General features: G+C 42.2%; 1 protein-coding gene across 1 annotated transcript in view; it reads right to left on the bottom strand.

Moving 5' to 3' along the window:
- The window catches only part of LOC115482451 (telomerase-binding protein EST1A-like), a 52,261-nt gene extending 34,828 nt beyond the window's left edge, over positions 1-17,433 (bottom strand). Inside the window, 1 exon segment of the mRNA XM_030222211.1 lies at positions 17,336-17,433. The gene's annotated coding sequence lies outside the window, so the exon portion shown is untranslated.
- Positions 17,434-19,152: the final 1,719 nt, after the last annotated feature.

The following is a 19,152-nucleotide window of genomic DNA, read 5'->3' as shown; positions in this document are numbered from 1 at the left end:
CCACCTTATCATCTAGTATTTCTAATCTCCTCCCCTCCATCATGTCCTCCGAGTCTGTTGACGAGGCTGTCTCCGCTTACAATGCCACTCTCTCCTCTGCTCTGGACACCCTTGCACCATCCACCTCCCGTCCCACAAGGCGTACTAATCCCCAGCCCTGGCTGACCCCTTGCATCCGTTACCTTCGCTCCTGCGCCCGATCTGCTGAACGCCTCTGGAGGAAATCTCGCACCCATTCAGATTTCCTTCACTACAAATTCATGCTATCCTCCTTCCAGTCCTCACTATTCCTTGCCAAACAGGACTATTACACCCAATTGACTAATTCTCTCAGCTCTAACCCTCGTCGTCTCTTCGCCACCCTTAACTCCCTCCTCAAAGTGCCCTCCGCTCCCACCCCCCGTCACTCTCTCCTCAATCACTGGCTGACTACTTCCGCGACAAGGTGCAAAAGATCAACCTTGAGTTCACTACCAAGCCACCTCCTCCTCTTCACCCTTCAACCCTCTCCCTCAACCAACCAACCCAGACCTCTTTCTCCTCCTTTCCTGATATCTCCGAGGAGGAAACCGCCCGCCTTCTTTCCTCCTCAAAATGCACCACTTGTTCCTCTGATCCCATCCCCACCAACTTACTTAACACCATATCTCCTACTATCACCCCCTCCATCTGTCATATCCTCAACCTCTCTCTCTCCACTGCAACTGTCCCCGACACCTTCAAGCATGCTGTAGTCACGCCACTCCTCAAAAAACCATCACTAGACCCTACCTGTCCCTCCAACTACCGCCCCATCTCCCTCCTACCCTTCCTCTCCAAGACACTTGAGCGCGCAGTCCACAGCCGCTGCCTTGATTTTCTCTCCTCTCATGCCATCCTTGATCCGCTTCAATCCGGTTTTCGCCCTCTTCACTCGACAGAAACAGCACTTTCTAAAGTCTGTAATGACCTGTTCCTTGCCAAATCCAGAGGCCACTACTCCATCCTCATCCTCCTGGATCTATCCGCTGCTTTTGACACTGTCAATCATGACTTACTTCTTGCCACACTGTCCTCATTTGGGTTCCAGGGCTCTGTCCTCTCCTGGTTCTCCTCCTATCTCTCCCACCGCACCTTCAAAGTTCACTCTCATGGATCTTCCTCCACCCCCATCCCCTTATCTGTTGGTGTTCCCCAGGGATCGGTCCTTGGACCCCTTCTCTTCTCAATCTACACCTCTTCCCTGGGCTCCCTGATCTCATCTCATGGTTTCCAGTATCATCTCTATGCTGATGACACCCAACTGTATCTCTCCACACCAGACATCACCGCGGAGACCCAGGCAAAGGTATCGGCCTGCTTATCCGACATTGCTGCCTGGATGTCCAACCGCCACCTGAAACTGAACATGTCCAAGACCGAGCTTATCGTCTTTCCACCAAAACCCACTTCTCCTCTTCCTCCACTTTCTATCTCAGTTGATAACACCCTCATCCTCCCCGTCTCATCTGCCCGCAACCTCGGAGTCATCTTTGACTCCTCTCTTTCCTTCTCTGCGCATATCCAGCAGATAGCCAAGACCTGTCGCTTCTTCCTCTTTAACATCAGCAAAATTCGCCCTTTCCTCTCTGAACACACCACCCGAACTCTCGTCCACGCTCTCATTACCTCTCGCCTGGACTACTGCAACTTACTCCTCACCGGCCTCCCACTTAGCCATCTATCCCCCCTTCAGTCTGTTCAGAACTCTGCTGCACGTCTCATATTCCGCCAGAACCGATATACTCATATCACCCCTCTCCTCAGGTCACTTCACTGGCTTCCGATCAGATACCGCATTCAATTCAAGCTTCTCCTTCTTACCTACAAATGCACTCAGTCTGCTGCCCCTCACTACCTCTCTACCCTCATCTCCCCTTACGTTCCCGCCCGTAACCTCCGTTCACAGGATAAATCCCTCCTCTCAGTACCCTTCTCCACCACCGCCAACTCCAGGCTCCGCTCATTCTGCCTCGCCTCACCCTATGCTTGGAACAACCTTCCTGAACCCTTACGCCAAGCCCCCTCCCTGCCCATCTTCAAGTCTTTGCTTAAAGCCCACCTCTTCAATGCTGCGTTCGGCACCTAACCCTTACCGTTCAGTGAATCCAGACTGCCCCAATTTGACTGCCCCGATCGGACCGACCGTTCACTTGTCTATTAGATTGTAAGCTCTTTGAGCAGGGACTGTCTCTCTTTGTTAAATTGTACAGCGCTGCGTAACCCTAGTAGCGCTCTAGAAATGTTAAGTAGTAGTAGTAGTAGTAGTATATACTGATGATAAAATTAAAGCCAAGAGAAAATATTCATCTAAATTATATTTATATGCCCAGCATATGAAACAGAATTCAACCAATCAAATTTCTTTTAGTCTTAGTTATTACATGGTTGTTAATCACCTTGAATAGATTCCACAAACCTGAAAGAATAGCAATACCACACAAAACCCTCCTCCAGCCAAAAATCTCCTATTATTACAGCAGTATGCATAACAAGGCCTGGTGAATACTAGCATGATTCATGCCAGAGCTGCCCAAGTGCTCAGGATGTTACTGGCATAAATCGCGACAAAGAGAAGGGTCCTGATTGGCACGAGACACCCAGCAACAGGGGAGGAAGAAGGAGCAAGTGCCTTGGATGTTTGCCACACTAGCACGCACACAGGACTATACAAACTGAGAGTCTGTAGGCAGCATGGATCAAGCCGTTGTTATCGTGGCTGCATAAATTAATGCTTCAGTGCACTGACAAATATTTGGGAAGGCAGAGTAAGAGCAAGATACAGTTCAGTGGAGCAGAAGAGAGAGAGATGGAGGTACTGGTCAGCTCAGGAGCAAATCATGCTAGCGTTCACTGGTCCTCTCTACCCTATCATGCATGTGCATGACTGCTAATTGCACAAATGTGAATGGCAACACTTCCACGGAACTGAAGACTGCCGTGGTACTGGACCTCACCAGTGCTTTTCCTCCAGCACTGAGGAGTCAGCATGAATCCCGGAGTGCTTCCTATTAAAACACGGGAGTACTTCCGGGTCACGGGCACCCACAGCTCCACCAAACTCTGCCAGCCCCCCCTGTGAACATAAACTTGTTTTTCAGCCTGCTTACATATGTAGACCTAGCTGTTTCAAGTATAGCAAAATATCAGCATACAAGCATAATTTATACTTTAAAAAATAAAACACTAGTATTTAATTAATTTCACACTTTTTCTGCCAGTGGTTCCACTGCAAAGTCAAACTGCAGTGGTGACAATAGGGTATCCTTGCCTCATGCTACTAAAGAAGGAAGAAGTGAGTGTGCCATTAAGAAGAATACAAGATGGGAAGCCAGAACACCAAGCTGTTATGCAGCCTGTAAATCCTCATGGGAATCCTTACCTATCTAGAATCACAACGAGAAATGGACTGATCAACTTGGTAAGGACCTTATTAGTGTCTAAATCGAAAAATTAGATCTTACCTGCTAATGTTTTCCTATAGTCCCACCGGACCAGTCCAGAACCCGTGGGCTGTGTCTGCCAACCAGCATATGGAAACTGAGAAAGTAAAAAGTCCTGTGTATTTTGCCCTATAAGGGCTCCATGCAGCATCAGATCTTCAATATTTCAAATTACAAAGCAGTGTACTACTCGTTTCCTGATTTCCGTTGAAATGTCATAACAGCAATTCCATTGACATGTCATAACAATGGCCATCCTATTGTTGATACAGCAGCATTGAGATGCCATAACAACAGGAATTCTGTGGAGATGTGATAATAATATCAGCTCTACTGCTGATACTCTAGTACTGAATGGTCACCCTGCTGGTGAAATTTCATTGTTGAACCTGAGAGAAATCATTACAAATTGCAGCCAGAAGAAAGGAACAAAATTACTACATATCAAGTGACAAAAAACTGATGATATAATAAGAAAGGGAACCTGTACTGGTCTGGTGAGACTAAAGGAAAGAAAATGAGCAGGTAAGATCTAATTTCTCCTTCCTTAGTATCCACACCAGACCAGTCCAAAATCAGTGGAATGTAGTAAAGCACTTCTCAAAAAAAGGGTGGGAATATGAATCCCTGTTAAAATAACTTTAGCACTGATCAACACTAGCAGACATGCTCATACCCTGAACGTAACCAACTTAAAAAATAACGAAAAGAGGTAGCAAGTCAGCTCTTGTTGAAATGTGAGTTCTCTCCCGAGAACTGTGCTGATGAGGCTGAAAGAGTTCAGGTATAAAAAAAATCTCTGAACTCAAAGGAAACAGCACAGTATTCATCAAGATTGTTTCTCTACGTGAGGTTGAATTATCAAGAAATATGACCTGCATTAGTCTTGAACTTCATTAAACAGTTCTAAATTCCTGCCCAAGAAACTACAGATACCCAAAAGATAAGGAATCTGAAAATATCAATTCCTAAAAAAGATAGTACCACCATGTAAGAAGTAGAGAGAAAAGTGTTGAAGGAGAACTGTAGGATCCAATAAAAGCAAAAAGTGAGAGAAAAAAAAGGCTGTAACACATAAATCTTCAATCCAAAAAGTCCATTAGGTGAAACTTCCTGAGAGAAACAAACTTAAAAAGGCTAAAAAATGATGGCATGGAGCCCGAAGCCGATGCTGAAAAACCATGCAATGAACTCCAAACTGGAGAGGAAATAATGAAGGAGAACCCGTGAGAAACCTCACAGAAACTCCCAACATTTGGGAAAACTACTAGAACTTTTAGAGAGATGTGCAAGATGGTTATTAATCACAAGTTGGTACCTGGGGTTTCAAGAACATCAAATATGGCCTCACTTGGATTCATTCATTCTGAAGAAAACTAGAGATAAGCATTCAAGAGAGAGAAAGGAAGAACCTTCCTCCTGTCTCTACACCTCAGGGCTCACTGAGGAGACAAAAATCAATAGATGCAGGACACCTGAGAGAGAGAGAGAGAGAAGGAAACATAGTAAGAACCTTCTACTACATTCCTAGGAGTTTCAAGCTCATATGCCCCAGAAGGAAGCGAAGAGAGACTACAATGGAAGGTTTTATAGTGGAATTAGAAAAGGTACAGAAAAGGGTGATGAAAATGATACAGGGGATGGGACAACTTCCCTATGAGGAAAGGCTAAAGTGGTTAGGGCTCTTCAGCTTGGAGAAAAGATGGCTAAGGAGAGACATGATAGAGGTCTATAAAATAGTGAGTGGAGTGGAACGAGTAGACATGAATCGCTTGTTTATTCTTTCCAAAAATACTAGGAGTAGGGGGAACGTAATGATGCTACAAAGTAGTAAATTTAAAACGAATTGTAGAAAATATTTCTTCACTCAACGTGTAATTAAACGCTGGAATTTGTTGCCAGAGAATGTAGTAAAAGCAGTTAGCTTAGTGTGGTTTTAAAAAAGGTTTGGATGGCTTCCTAAAGGAAAAGTCCATAGACCAAGTATTAAAATGGACTTGGGGAAAATCCAATGCTTATTTTTAGGATAAGCATCATATTGGCCACTGATGGAAACAGGATGTTGGGCTTGATAGACCTTCGGTCTGTCAAAGTATGGCAACACTTACGTACTTAAATCAGGATGTCCTGGTCTGCAAGGTATATCAGAATTACTCACCTGAGAGAAAGTAATATAATAGCCCAAATATGGAATTTCAAGAGAGGAGGACCTATATCCAGAATCTTTCTTAAACAGGAAGACTGTATAACTGACCATGAAACTTCTAGACAGATGGGCTTACATCCAGGATCTTCCTTAAAGGGGAAAACTGCATAACAGACAATGTAGCTTTGAGAGGTAGGCCTATGTCCAGGAGCTTTGTTAAATAGGAAGACTGTATAATTGCAGCCAGATATTAAACCGGTTTCCTCTGTGTGGACTGAATGTTTCTGAAAATTCCGTACTATTAGACACACTGCTGATGGATGTAGTATCTCCCTTCTAGCTCCAAGCCTGCAGATGTGCAGCTTACTGAGCAATATAGCGCTTGTGATGCCCTCTATAGCAGTGGTTCCCAAACCTGATCCTCAAGGCACCCCAGCCAGTCAGGTTTTGAGGATATCTACAATGAATATTCATGAGAGAGATTAGCATGCAGTGGAGGCAGTGCATACAAATCTCTCTCATGAATATTCATTGTGGATATCCTCAAAACCTGACTGGCTGGGATGCCTCCAGGACCAGGTTTGGGAACCACTGCTCTCTATACAGCAGCAGAAGCAATTAACAGCATGTGGAAACACTCCCATTGCTCTTCCCCACAAATAAGAGGCAAAGGCTTAATGTGGACAATAAATGTCTTCAGATGAAAAGAAAACATAACATACATAGTAAATGACGGCATATAAAGACCTGAACGGTCCACCCAGTCTGCCTAACAAGATAAAAACAAGAAGGAGAAGGATTCTCCAGCTGATACGAAAACTTCCATGCTGACTAAAAGTAACAGATAGCACTTTAGCCCAAAAAATGGCATCTGAAGAAGATTTGGAGCAGTTTGATGAACTGAATGTAGCATGCCTGATACTGCTGTTACAGACATATAAGATGACAGATGAATCTATGGGAGTGAGACAACTAGCGAGAGAACTGAAAGCCAAGAGATTAGACTACGTGTAGTGCTCAAAGCCTGAACTGTCCAGGACTCCTATGTGCCAGATTCTACAAATGAGATTAAGGTTTGTTATGGCCTGAGCTAGGATAGGAGAAGCATCCTTGAATTTATTTATTTCACTTAGCACGCCTAAAACCCAAGCAGGTTCCAATCTTAAAACACACACACAAAAAAATCATACATATAAAACAAACCAACAACTATTGCTACCACATATCACATACAAAAAAAAAATCCTCTCTCTCTTCACATTCCTCCCCTTTCCCCCACACATAACTGTGTCAAACTGCCAGAAAGCTTTGGCAAATAAGTTGGTTTTCAACAATTACTTTAGGTCAGATAAATTTGAATGCACTGCTTCCACTGAACAGAAGATATCAATGTTATCATCCACGATGACACCTAAATCTTTTTCTTGGGTGGCAACTCCTGATGTGGAACCCAACATCATTTAGCTATAATTTGGGCTGAAAAGAAAAAAAAATCATCTGCTATTTGGATGCTCAGTTTTCCAATCTCATAAGGTCATCCTGTAATTTCTCACAGTCAGCATGAGATTTACAACATGGCATAGTTTTATGTCATCTGCAGTTTTAATCACTTCACTTGTTGTTCTCATTTCCAGATAAGTATGTTGAAAAGCATTAGTTCCAGAACAGCCTTACGCCCTATTATACATATAACATACAAAAGGGAACCATCTCCCCCTAAAATTAAATAATTGTTACTTCAGCCCGATGGGTATAGAAAATGGGGTGCAGATATTTTGGGTTCACAGAAAAATACTCTGGCACTGAAAGGGAATGACGACTTTCCTCCGGGGATGTGTGGCATGGGGTTTAGTGCATGGATAATCAAAGGGATCCATAGGGTGCAGCATTTCAAAGAGAAGGGGCAGATGAGGTAATAAGAGCAACTTATCAACTGGAAGGTAGGGATAAATATCAGTATTTCCAAGCGCATCATTATATGAACGAGATTTTGACCCAACACTCTGCAGCATGGGATAATGAAGAATTTGATAAATTTGGCCACAGGAGGGGGGGGGGGGGGGGGGGGGAGGAAAGAGGGCTAATAGGAAACTACTACAATATATAAATATATGCTTTAGTGGGGGGGCGAGGGTAAATGCTGGTTTATAGTTTGCCAGGGAGCATCAGAAACCCTAGTGCTGGCCTTGGCATTGGGCCAGTTTTGGGGGCAGCTTAGTTCAATGGACCACATCTGGCCCATTTTAAAACCCAATGTGTCTTTCCTCTAGTTTTTCCACCATGTCAAACTTTGTTACCATTCCATTATATTTTTGGAGAATTATTTTGCCCTAGATAGAAATTCTTATGTTTCTTTATTTACTGGGATTTATTATCTACCTTTATGAACAATTTCACCTAAGATGGAGTGTATATATAATTACAGTATTTCCAAAGTTGGGTTGGAAAGAATAAAAAGAATATATAGCACCACCCTCCCCCACACACACATTCTGTGCTATTTATTTATTGGGATTTATTAACTGTTTTTATGAAGAAAACGAAAATCACTAACTACCGTCCAGTAAAATCTATCCCGTTGTTGGTCAAACTGATGGAAAGCATGGTAACCAAACAACTTACAGATTACATAAACAAATTCTCAATATTACACGAATCACAGTCAAGCTTTTGCCCCCTCCACAGCACGTTAACAGTATTACTCTTCTAGCCAAATTCAAGCAGGAAATAGCAACAGGCAAAAACATCCTTCTCCTCCAATTCGACATGTCTAATGCATTCGACATGGTAAACCATAATATATTAATAAGATTACTAGATAAGTTCAGGATTGGTGGAAACATACTTAACTGGATCAAGAGCTTCCTAACCACAAGAACATATCAAGTAAAATCTAATTCAAACACATCATCACCATGGAAAGCAGACTGTGGCGTATCGCAAGGATTGCCGCTATCACCGATCCTATTCAATTTAATGATGACCCCACTTGCCAAGTCCTTATCCCTTTCATCTATGCAGATGATGTCACAATATACATTCCTTATAATACCAAACTGACAGAAATCACCAACGAAATCAAGCTCGGCCTGAACATCATGGATTCACGGGCAAATGCATTTCAACTAAAACTCAATAAAGAAAAAACTCATTGTCTCATCCTCTCATCCCAACACAATGCTGACATCCCCACAAGTATCAACACCCCAGATCACACCCTTCCTATCTCAGACAGCTTGAAAATCCTCAGCATTACAATGGAACGTAACTTAACACTAGAGAACCAAGTGGCATCCACAACAAAGAAAATGTTCCACTCAATGTGGAAACTGAAATGAGTGAAGCAATTCTTCTCAAGGGAAACATTTCGTAACCTGATACAATCAATGGTACTAAGCCACTTAGATTACTGCAATGGAATTTATGCGGGATGTAAAGAACAAACCGTAAAGAAACTTCTGACTGCTCAAAACATGGCAGCTAGGCTTATATTTGGTAAAACACGATTTGAAAGTGGAAAACCCCTCCGCGAAAAAGGACACTGGCTCCCAATCAAAGAACGCATCGCCTCCAAAATCTGCACCCCGGTTCACAAAATCATCTACAGAGAAGCCCCAAGTTACATGACAGACTTGATCGACTTACCAATTAGAAATACATCCGAATCAACACAATCTGAAAATGACGTACGACCACCTAAACTTCCGGAAATCACTAAAAACCAACCTGTTTAAAAGGGCATACCCTACCGATCCAACTTAAATGCCTAATCTCTGCAACACAACCAAACTAAAGCACGTAATGAACATAACACAACTCTTCCGTTCTCCAATTCCCTAATGTGGGCTGTGCCACTTGAACTTGATCTTATAAGTACATAAGCACTGCCACGCTGGGAAAAGACCAAAGGTCCATCAAGCCTAGCACTCTGTCTCCGACAGCAGCCAATCCAGGCCCCAAGAACCTGGCAAAAACCCAGAATTTAATAACGATCAATGGACTTTTCCTTCAGGAATCTGTCCAGACCCCCTTTAAACTCAGCAAGGCCAGCTGCTGTCACTACCTTCTCCGGCAATGAGTTCCAGAGTCTAACCACACGCTGAGTAAAGAAAAACTTTCTCCAATTTGTTTTAAACCTACCACATTCTAATTTCATCTTGTGTCCCCTAGTTCTATTATTGTTAGAAAGCGTAAACAAACGCTTCACATCTGTCCGCTCTACCCCACTCATTATTTTGTAGACCTCTATCATATCACCCCTCAGCTGCCTTTTCTCCAGGCTAAAGAGTCCTAGCTGTCTTAACCTCTGCTCATAAGGTAGTTGTCCCATCCCTTTTATCATTTTCGTCGCCCTTCTCTGCACCTTCTCCAATTCCTTTATATCTTTTTTGAGATGAGGCGACCAGAACTGAACACAATACTGCAGGTGCGGTCGCACCATGGAGCGATATAACAGCATTATAACATCCTCATGCTTGTTTTCCATCCCTTTTCTAATAATACTCAACATTCTGTTCGCCTTCTTAGCTGCCGCAGCACATTGAGCGGAAGATTTCAACGTTCTATCCACGATGACTCCCAGATCATCACCCTGTATTTGCTCACACCGGAGGCTGCAAAGGCCTCTCCGGTACTATGTAAGCTACACTGAGCCTACAAATAGGTGGGAAAATGTGGGATACAAATGTAACAAATAAATATTCCTCAGATAAAGACAACTCGTAGAACACCAAGGGTTTATTTCACCTCCTATGCCAGACATGAAGAAAACAAAATTGTAACTGTTCAGCAGATAAACATTTTAATAGCATAGCTACTGTCATTTAAAATCTTCCCAGTACATACAAAGAAAGTTCTATTTCAGGGCTTACCAGAACTAGTCAGGTTTTCAGGATATGTACAATAAATATGCACGAGATCAATTTGCATTCAGCTAGGTCCCCCAGTCACTGCAAATTCATCTCATGTGTATTCATGGTGGGTTTCCTGAAAATCTGATTGACCTCAGGATCCCCAGAAGACATTTGGAAAGGCCTGAAATATTCTTCTATTTTATTCTCAGAAACTCAAAGCCAACCTTCAGGAACTAATTAGGTCATATAAAATTATTTAGCAAATACTTAAATTACTAAAAATTCCCATATTTGGTAGACTGACCCACCTCAGTGCATTCCAGAATGCATTGTGTGGGGTCAGGGGCCACCATTTTTCAAGATAGTGATGCAGAGGCAGGAAGGTTTAAGTTGTGGGAGGGGGCTGAGTCAGGTCAGGAGGGAGGAAGGGGGCCACTAGATTACAAGGGGTGTTGGGGTCAGTGCAAAAATCTATGTCAGAGGATCTCCTTATCCTTCTACAATATCTCAGTCCTGGCAGTACATTTCTTAGGCTGTGCTTGCCCAGTAGACATCAGCACTTAGCTTTAAAAGTTCTCTGCACTGCTGTAGATTAATAGCCTACTTACCACACTTTTTAATATGCTATGCGCTGATGTCTACCACATCAGTTAACTGAACTCAAAAGAAACTTTCTGCATCACGCGGCCAGTAACAAGTGCATAGACTTCTCATTAATCATGTGTTTCTGCCTGTGATAACTCCATAGGAGCGTCTTTCTAACAGAGGCTGATATTCACAAAAGTTATCGCAGTAACTTTGGGAGTTACCAAGACAAATCTTCATTTCTGAATTCTCCCCTCCCACCCCACCTGCATAAATCTTGTCCAGTCTACTAGCTGGCTCATAATAATTTATCCAGTTATCATGGGGTGGGTTGACATGGTTTTAGACTTGCTTGATAGTGCTGAATATCAGGGGTAATCTAAGTTAACCAGGTAAGTCAGACTATCAAAATAGGTGTCCTAAACTTATCCAGATAACTTATCTCAACAACGTTAACCAGTCACCATCCCACTGGTGACTGGTTAAATATTGGCCCCATAGTAAATGAGGGCAAAAGAAAAAGTCCATCCAGTTTGCCCAGCTGTCAATTTTGCATCCCAGCTTCCAGCCACAGGGCATAACTATCTACAAGTTATCTCCTTACTGAGTCAGTCTATGTTTTTCTCCTCCTAAACTACTGCTACTTATTTCTAGAGTGCTATCAGGCATTCACAGCACTGTATAAACACATACAAAAAGACAGCTCCTGTCCACAGAGTTTACAATCTAGTCAAAATAAACAAACATGTCAAACAAGAGATTCTAGGAAATGTATTATAGAGACATAGTCAAAATATAAAAGTAACTTTAAGAAGGAGAGCTTCTAGGCTGGATCAAGTATAAGCTCTTCCAGTTTATACATATGGCCAGAGAGGAAGCATGAAACAAAGATTCAGAGGTCTGTTCTGGACAAACCACCCAGTAAAGCTGAAAGAGCAGAGACAGGACTTACCAAGGGAGGAAAACCGCACAAACAGGAATGATTTTCCAAATGAATGGCATGCATGAAGAAGTGTGTAAAGAGAGAGAAGTAATGAAGAGCAGCAGACTGAATACATTTGTGGATAAGCCTCGATTCCATTACTGACTGGCAGAGGGCCCATCAGTTCATTTTGAACACTGAGAAAACCACTGTCTGCTGGTTCACTGGCCAACCCTTTCAACCATCCTTCAATCTTTCTATTCTCGGCACTGCAATAACCCCTATTGATTCATTTCATTATCTTACCCTCAATTATCAACTCTCTTTCCTGCAAGAAGTAGCTTCTATATGTAAAACAGGTTTCTTCATTTTGAGACAATTACGTGCTGTTTGAACTTACTTTAACCATGATTCCTTTCATTATCTTATTCTCTCTCTTTTAGTGTCTCGTCTTGTCTATTGTAATGTTGTCTACTCTGGTCTCCACCTATCCACGCTGAAAAGATTAAAAACTCTCCAAAATACGGCCATGTGGCTTTTATGCCACTTGTGTAAGTCAAATCATAAAACACCTTCACTTTGAGTGCATCATTGGTGTCCCATTGAATTTCATATTAAATTTAAAATCCTCCTTACTTTTAAAGCATTTAGAATGGGCATTCCCTAATATCTAAACTCTCTAACTATACCCTACACTTTCACGCCTCTTGAGATCATAGTAACATAGTAAATGACGACAGATACAGATCTAAATGGTCCATCCAGTCTGCCCAATAGTCACACTTACTATCAAGTCATCATTAAAACAATGAATGTGATGTAAAATACTTGACCATTGTCTCTCTTTGGCATTTCTGAGACATAGCCCATTGAAGTCTGCCCAGTTTCTTGTTCTTAGTTTCTAACTATTATTGAATGACCATTGCTTGGTACTCCCCGAACCCCGGTCTGCTCACTATGAGTTCACCTGCAAGTCAATGTTTTTGTTTATTGCTCCTCAGTTATGGAAAAGTTTATCCCTTTCTGTGCAGAGTGAATTATCCCTTAAACTATTTAAAGCTGAGACAAAGGCTTGGCTTTTTCAACAAGCTTACCCCCACTAACGTTCAACACTGAGATCCAGTCCAGTCTCACATCAGTGTTTCTGTTTGTGCCTTCTCTTTGTGTTTGACTCTTGTGTTTACTACTCATTGTGCGGCTGAGTTTTGAATAATTATCTTTACTATCATACTTTGTAGCTCTTTTCTACTATTATGTTTTAGACTGTAGATGGCCTAGTCTTGCTAGTCAGATCTGTGCAGTATACATATAGTAACATAGTAGATGGCGGCGGCAGATAAAGACCAGCATGGTCCATCTAGTCTGCCCAACAAGATAATTACATATGGTATGAAGTGATACATCATATGTATACCTGATCTTGATTTATCCTTGCCTTTTTTAGGGTATATATCGTAGAAGTCTGCCTAGCACTGGTCTTGTTCTAAAAATTCTGAAGTTGTTGTCATAGCCCCTGAAAAGCTCTCCAGTCCATCCAAGTCTATTCAGCCTCGATCAGGGCACAGACTGTAGAAGTCTGCCCACTGGCTTTCCTACCTAATCTCCCCTAAGCTTCTTTGGATCAGATCCTTGTAAAAAGGATTCCTTTGTGTTTGTCCCACGCATTTTTTAATTCTGTTACTGTTTTCATCTCTACCACCTCCAACGGGAGGGCATTCCAGTATAGTAAATTCTGAATGAATGAATGTATAAATAAATAGAAGTTTGAACTGCATGCGGAAGCATATGGGCCGCCAACATGATGACTTAAGGAGACAGCTTATAGGCCACAGTGAGAGTGAAAACCAAGTCATACAGCTTCATTTTGAACACACTGCAGTGGGGAAAGATGGCTCTGCAGGAGCCGCACAAGGAGTAGGTTGCAGAAATGTATTTTATTTTAAGTTTTTTTTTATTTATTAAAGATAGTAATCCTAGAAACAGAAATTACAAAACATTGTCCACAGGTGCTGTAAAACTGACCAATGGAGATCACCTTTCAACAAATGTATCCCAATGTCCGCCCTTTTTAACTATATAAGCCTCAAAAACAATATGTTAAACAAAACAACTTCCATCACTTTTGATAAGTAACCTGCGATAGATCTTTCCAATAGCCTAATACAATTTTAATAGCAATCAATAGTAAAATATCAAACAAATAAGAACTATAGTCATCAAGTTGCTGCTGGTATAATAATAATTTTAAAATAACCTAATAGGAAATACCTGCATGAAGCAGGAAGGTTGCAAAAACCTAAACAGAGGTACTGAAAGAGTACACGAGCATTTTGGTACCATACTCAGAAAGGAAGATGTAGGTTTTAGCAATGTTGAAAAAGAAAAAAGTAACATGCTTTAGCAATGTTATGGATATTTGTAGAGAAAGAAAGAGAAGCATCTTGACAATGTTAAGCTTACGGTGACAGCAGGACTTCCAAAAAGATATGTCAGGCAAGCAGTCTGATATCTAAGATTGGATTCTTGGAGGGTTCTGGTGTAGAGAGAAAGATCTGGGAGTCGTTAGCATAAAAATGGTATTGAAAGCCGTGAGAAGAAATTAAATCACCAAGGGAACAAAAGTACACAGAAAAGAGAAGAGGGCTAGAACCAAACCTTAGTACATAAGTATTGCCATACTGGGACAGACCAAAGGTCCGTCAAGCCCAGCATTCTGTTTCCAACAGTGGCCAATCCAGGTCACAAATACCTGGCAAGATCCCAAAAACGTACAAAAAGCAGTATAAAAAATACAAAACATTTTATACTGCTTATCCCAGAAATAATGGATTTTTTCCCCAAGTCCAATCCACCAACCAACAGAAACGGAAGAACCACCACCAAAGGAACACTGGGAGAAATAAGAAAACTAAGGAGCAGAGTCCAGAAATACAATTTAGAACACAGTGCAAAGGAGAAAGTGATGATCAACACTGTCAAAAGATGCAGATACAGTAGGTACATGAGGAAGACGACAGGGTAAAAGACTTTTGGCTTTATCTATAAAGGGGTCAATGGAGACTTTGGCAAGAGCAGTTTCTGTGGAACATGGAGGATAAAAGAAAGGCTTCAATCTGAGATTAGAAGTCAGCAGAACAGATGTGAATGGCACTTTTGAAGAGTTTTAGATACAAATGGGAGAAGGGAGATAGGATAATAGTAAGGCTGGTAGGATTCAATAAACGTTTGAGTAAAATAATCACAGTGCGGGAAATTCTATAAATCGTGCTCAAAATTGGGCATTGGAAAAAATCAACACTAAGCACAATTCTGTAAAGGATGTGTCCTCCTTTATAGAATAGTGCCTAGTGCCGGTTTTCCGCTCAACTCTGGGTGCAAGACTTACGCCTGCTGAAAGAACTAGTATTCTGTAATACAGTGCACAAATTTTTGAAAAGTCCATGACCCTGCCCTCTTTTGGACTGCTATGGGACTTAGGCACTAAATATTATAAAACAGTGCACAGCTAGATGTGCACACAAATCCTAATCAGTGCCAATTATCAATAACTGGCTGTCAGCCAGCAATTATTATTAATAGTTAATGGCTTATTAGGCAATTAAGTTGCGCACACATCTCGGCAGCGTGACCAAATTTGAGTACCATATATAGAATCCAGGGGAGAAGGAACATTTGTAATGGCACTCACATTTCTCCCACGCCTAACCACAAAGCTCTATAATAACCTAAACAACCAGCAATATTAGCATAGCCATTTGCAAATAGGTAGCCTCCTAGGTCCCTCACATGGTCTATCGGACAAACCTAGCTGCAGTATTTTCACTATGATTTACTTTCAGTCTGACAAACAAACACCTGCTACTCAGTTCTATTATCACAATCTCAGATAACCCAGCCAGCTATCCAAGGGGTCCTTTTACCAAGCCATGCTAAAACGTGGCTGGCACTGGTGTCAGCATGTGGGTTCCACACATTCCAGCCAATTTTAAAACAGCGGTAAAACAGCCACCGTGCCATATTTTTTGGTAATGGCCATGCGCTAGTTTCTCCATTAGCCCATAGCCATTACTCCTATTTTGGAAGCAGTAAGGGCTTCCGCGCTAATCAGGTAGTGCGCATGTGCCCATGCTACCCGATTAGCACAGGCACACCTACTCTCCGCCCATGGGAGCGCCTCCCGCACCAGAAGCTAAAAAAATATTTTTCAGTGTGGGATTAGCGTGCGCTGAGCAGGAAACTACTGCGGGATGCCTCAGCACATCCCACATTAGGCCTGCCATGCCTTAGGAAAAAGGCCCCTAACTGTATTACTATTAGGATTCTAAACTGCATACTTCAGCCTTAAAGAGGCTAAACTTATGGCAAACAGAAGGCAGGTCTTCTCTTGAATTGGCCCTAAATTTTGGAATAAACCCCTAAGGGATTTGAAAGCTTGCCTTTTGGGGAGGGGGAGGGTTGTTGATAAATATTATTGGTGACCAGATTTATTTAAATTTTTTTTGCATGTATCTCAAGGCAAATTAGATTTAGGTACAGTATATAATCATTTAGAGGGTTTGTGTTTCAGTATATAAACTCATTCATGGTTTTATATTTTATTACTATGTATTTTCTCAATGTACTGTGCTTTATTACACGATTATGTTGTTGTATATGGCTTTGATTGTTTGTACACCTATACTTCTGCTTTGAAAGTCACTCAAAACCACTCTGATGAGAATATTCTAATTAAGAAGCCCTTTTACTACTAGGCATTAAACGCTAACACATGCTTGCTTAATGCTGGAAAAATGGCTTAACTCAGGATGCAATAATGCATTCTGTGTTAGTTTTGCCATTTATACACATAGTATTTATTTTTGGGGAGGGACATGTGAGGGGCAGAGAATGGTTAGTGAGTCCATAACACAAGTGTCCTTTGCGCCTCCTAAACTGGAGGCAGTAAACACTCCCATGTTAATATTTTAAACAGCAAACAGCCAGAAATTCAACAAATTGAAAATTACCCATTTTAAAGGTGCACTAGAAATGGACACAGAATACAGGAAAGCCCCAAGTTAGGACGTGCTAAGCCCATTTAAAAGTACAGCTCAGTAAAAAGGCCCCTAAGTAAATAAACCAATTAAAGCACTTCGTATACACTCCTCCAGAGCCAACACTCAACTTTTAAATGATGTTACCCTTTCCAATATGCCAAGTCACACGCATTCGGCAGTACTCACACTGTCACACACCGAACACCCCTCCTCACACGCATTCGAGGATCGGGGGACCGGTCTCCCCTCCCCATGATCTGCCATCTCTAGCTTCAACTCTCCTCCTCCCTCTCCCTCAAACATTCCCCCACCCCCCACAGTCAAACTCATACCTGAGGTCGCCCACTAACAATCTCATAGCTTTCCTTCTCCGGTGCCCCGTCCCCTTATGATATACACAACTTCTCTCTCCCTCTGTAGCCCGCCTTACCGGAAACAGGAAGTCACGTCACAGGAGGAGAGCGTACAGCGCACCACTGGTCCGAAAGTGGAGTCGAGCGGGCGAGCAGGCAGGCAGGCAGCAGCATCGATGCAGTAGCGCTCCGTAGAAGTATGCAAGGATACCCGTATAGCTGTTTTACAGATATCTAGCGGGGAAGCTCTGTGAAGATGCGCTTTTGTACTAGCCATAGTCCGAAGACGATGAGCCGTGTCATGAGGAATCTGCATTTTCATAGTTGAAGAAGATACAAGTCGCTATCTATTGCGACAAAGTACGTTTTGTGACTGCCGCTCCCGTAGAGAAAGAAATAACAGAGGTGGGGGTGGGGGGCTGGGGATGTTCTGCAAGTTAAATAAATGGTAAGTGCTCGCGCACAATCTGAAGTATGCAATCGACGTTGGTTAGCATCAGTATGAGCTGGTTTTATGGATTGATTTAGGAAGAAATGTTGGGTGTGGTCGCTTATGCAATATTTGAGTATATAATATGGCTCATAGTGTACCAACGCTTGAATCTCACCAATACAACGTGCTGATGTGATAGTAATCCCACACTTGCTTTCTGCCGGTGCTGATGCAGCGAGGCTTATAGTAGTATACCAGGTTGCCAGATGTCAAAGACTTTTCCAGCCCAAAAGTAGTGCAAAAAGGCCAAAAATAGTCCAGTATTAATAGTCAATATTTATGAGGTCAATATTGATATTGTAATCAGCATCATAATTATAATCAACATCATCCAGTGGTGTACCTACTGGGGACCTGGGCCCCCCCCAAAAAAAAAAAAAAAAAAAAAATTTGGCTCCAGGACCCCTGCCAGCCAAGGTATGTGAAAGGAGGCGGCGGTGGCAGGGGTCCACTTTAGTCTGTGGACCCCATACATGTCAAGGTCTGGCTACGCCACTGGCATAATCAGAACACAGTTTATACCTAATTATGCAACCACCCTAAGGATTCACCTTTAATGATTTACAATTAGAACTAATTACTACTCTAACCAATGAAACCAATACTTCTTCTCTGTACATCCATATGCTGTACCAGCATGTTTGAAATATTAGCAAGATCAAATAAAAATGCTACCAACAATAAAGAGCACCGTGGATAGCACAACTGGGTGAACAGGGAAGATGGCAGCTGAACACGCGGACTCTGCAGAGAAGGAAAGGAAGAAATAAAAATTGGAGAATAACTTGTGCTGCTAGCAGATACGGCAGGCCCAGGGACCCGACAGGCCTCTCACGCACACTCAGTGGATCCCTTGCACGGGCTGCTGTCTCCCGTCTGTCTCCCATGCGCTGCCCTCCAGTCCTCACTGTGACTAACGGTGGATGTGGGGCTGTGAGAGGCAGGGCTAAAGAAGAGTTAACTTCGAAAGCTAATCAAAAGATGTATTAAGTTAGTCCAATAAAAAAGGTATCATCTTATTTTCTTTTCTCTGTTTTGATTTATTTCTATTACCTTTAAAAGTGGACTAACACGGCTACCACACCACTTTACTCATATGTAGATATAAATATCATGAAGTAAAAATAATATCACTAAAACAGCTTGAAAACCTGACTGGCTGAGGTGCCTCCAGGACCAGGCTTGGGAACCACTGCTCTATGCTTTTCTCATACTCCCTTAAAAACTTAACACGCCGACTCAAAGATACCAAGTCACACACATTCAACTACGCTCGCACACAGAGCACCCCTCTTCACACACA

The sequence above is a fragment of the Microcaecilia unicolor genome, chromosome 13, assembly GCF_901765095.1.
Source record: "Microcaecilia unicolor chromosome 13, aMicUni1.1, whole genome shotgun sequence".
NCBI classification, from domain to species: domain Eukaryota; kingdom Metazoa; phylum Chordata; class Amphibia; order Gymnophiona; family Siphonopidae; genus Microcaecilia; species Microcaecilia unicolor.
This window is presented reverse-complemented; position numbering and strand designations above follow the sequence as displayed.